The sequence below is a fragment of the Argiope bruennichi genome, chromosome 8 (assembly GCF_947563725.1).
Source record: "Argiope bruennichi chromosome 8, qqArgBrue1.1, whole genome shotgun sequence".
NCBI lineage: Eukaryota > Metazoa > Arthropoda > Arachnida > Araneae > Araneidae > Argiope > Argiope bruennichi.
In genome coordinates, this window is record NC_079158.1 from 54,847,807 (window position 1) to 54,850,695 (window position 2,889).

Consider the following 2,889-nt stretch of genomic DNA (forward strand, 5'->3'; position numbering starts at 1 on the left):
GCATTTCATTCACTCATCCACAGATCATAATTTTGACCTGAATCGGAGAACGATCATCTCTGAACCAGAAACCCCAGTGGTATTACTCTCGACATGGAGGACTTTGTGACCACGACAGATTTATACGTGGACCAGCCACCACACACACGGAGAATCTTCGACAAGCGGGGTTCGAACTCACAACCCAAGAGATGCGAATCCAACCAGGCTATCTCGGCCATAAACAGTCATTGTTGTATATAGTTGATAGGTTTGTTCCGGATTTTCTCCTAAACCATTGACCGATTTTAACCAAGCCTAGTGGAATTAATTAAGACAAAAGAAAGAATGCTGTCGAATTCCGAAGGGCAAGAATTTATTGAATATGCAACTAATTAAAAATTAACCGAAATTTCAAGGCTTTTCCATGATGATTTCCGAATAATTTATTTTACAGGAAAAGACCCTTACTTAATCTAAAAATTCAAAAAAATTATATTTTTAATGACAATAGTTCTATTTCTAAGCACTGTTAATTTATTAAATGTAATTTGTAAGAATTCCATTCTTCAGTATAGCGAAATTTATTCCATTTTTTTAAGTTTTCATTTCTCAAAGCATTCAGTTCATGTATCATAAGTTCCGTCTTTCAATTTGAAACGGGCAATCTCCAAGCTTTTCTGCGTTTTTCTCTGGAATAGATTGTGTGGTATGATCCAGGGTTGCCTCTCACTAACCCCCCGCCCACAAATAACCTTTATTTAAGTCCCAAGAAGAAAAGCGAAAAATGCCCTTTACAGGCAAACACTGAATTGTAGTGACTGTTGCTTTGATTTCGGTAATTGAAGAGATGTTTATTTTCATATTTATTATACTAATTTGAATAGTACAATTAGTAGTTTCACTGCATATTATCTAAAAGAGTAAAATATATGTTCTTCTGTAAAACTTTAAGTGTATCATTCTGTTCTCAATTTTCCTTAGTTTACCATATTATTTCCTATTTTTCATTGTGTAACATTTTATATCCTTGCCATCCCATACTTTCTAAATCCTAGCTTCAAACTAGTCTATTTTAACAAATAGGCTGATTTCAGAAGGTTAAATTCAAAGGCACGAAAAACAAAGGAGATTTATATTTACTATTGAAAACTAATATCAATTTTTGGAAAAACAAAATGTGCGGGCCTATAAAGGAATTGTGGTTCTGAGCAGTTTAGAAAGCTTTGAAGAAAATTACGAATAAGAACTTGGGTTATTATTATTTTTTTTCTCATCTAAAATAATTCTATATGAATGATTTTTGAAAGTATCCTTCAATTGGATTATCAAGTAGCAAATAATGTTTAGAATTCATTTTGCTTATTCTTTCCTTTTGTTTCCCGCCGCCATTAACTTTGTTTTGGAGACGATCACCATTAACGTTGTTTATCAAATGTTTGCGTTTTAAGGAGATAAATTTCTGCTTTGTTCATACGAGAGGAGTAATCATATCAAGTACAGGTTTAAGTTTGCTCACATGATGATAGCAACGGATAGATTTCCCCTTTCACAAGTGTCAGAATATGGAGTTGTTTTTGCGAAACTAAATCATAAGGCGTGGCAATTTTCGGACAATTTTGTATGAATCTAGAATCTAGATCTTAATATTTTTGGGACATTTTGGTTTGCTAATGAAATAGAAAAATTTAATTAAAGATCCACTTGTTAATTTATCGTGCAGATAAAACAATTATTGTAATCATCAAAATTCTTAAGGTTTTGATAAATTTCAGTCTTATCAAATCAAGGTTTTGATAAATTTCAATATTATTTACCTCTCTGAATCCAAAGAAAAGACTTTTGAATCATGTATATCTGTTTCTTTGTGAAATTCATAATTCATAAAAGCGTCAAGTTAAGTGAATAAGATTTAGTATGAGACGTTTACACTAAAATATTATATCATTATCAAAATTTATACGAAATCCGTTTGTGAGAAATTAGTCTTTTTAACCATTCGCGAGTTACGAACGTGCTTAAAAAATATAACTGTAGGACAGAAAACTATGCCTGAAATTTAAGATTTTATTACTAAAATCATTAATTTGTATCGATTTTTTACCAAGGTTTGATTGTCTTTTATATGCATGTAATGATACCTCTTAATCTAATTTAAATCCTAATTAAGTTCTAATTTTAATTTTAATTTAGCCCATATTTACTCACTCTAAAATGTTCTCTTATTACCTGAGCCAATTCTCACTTTTTTTTATTTAATTAAGGCTACAAGCGCTCCATAAAATTGCCGACTTCAATATTTTCTCACGTTCCAAGTGAAGGTATAAAAATCCTTAATGCTTACTACATCCTTTTAAAGATATCTAAAATTCCCTTTCCTAAGTCGTCATGTATACCTTCGTAGTGAATATGGAGTATATATATATATACCTGTATGTGTTTAGGCTAATTTTAAATTAAATAAGCTGAATTGTACGTAAGCACGTGCATTTTAGTGTGCAATTTTCATCTAAGACAGTTGGCATGGTTTTTGTAAATTCCTCCTCATATATGTGAATCTAAAGATTTAACGAGCAAGTTCGATGTTTATCATGTGAACATGAGGTAATTTTTTCGCCATTAGTTGGCAAGTTTCAATTGCAATGATAGGAAAAATTTCACATAGTAATTGCTTCTCTGAATTCCAAACGTAGATCCTAATCTGAAGCTGAATCTGGCGCCAGATTAAAATTGAGATTTAATTTTTTATTGCGGCAATATTAAAAATATCAAATTATGAATTTAATAATTCGAAATCATTCTAGAAAGTTCTTGATGAGATTATAATTTTCAAGAAATATTTCATCTTTGTTAATTTTTCATCCTAAAAATATACAAATAATATATAAATTAAAAAAGTGGTATCTTGAA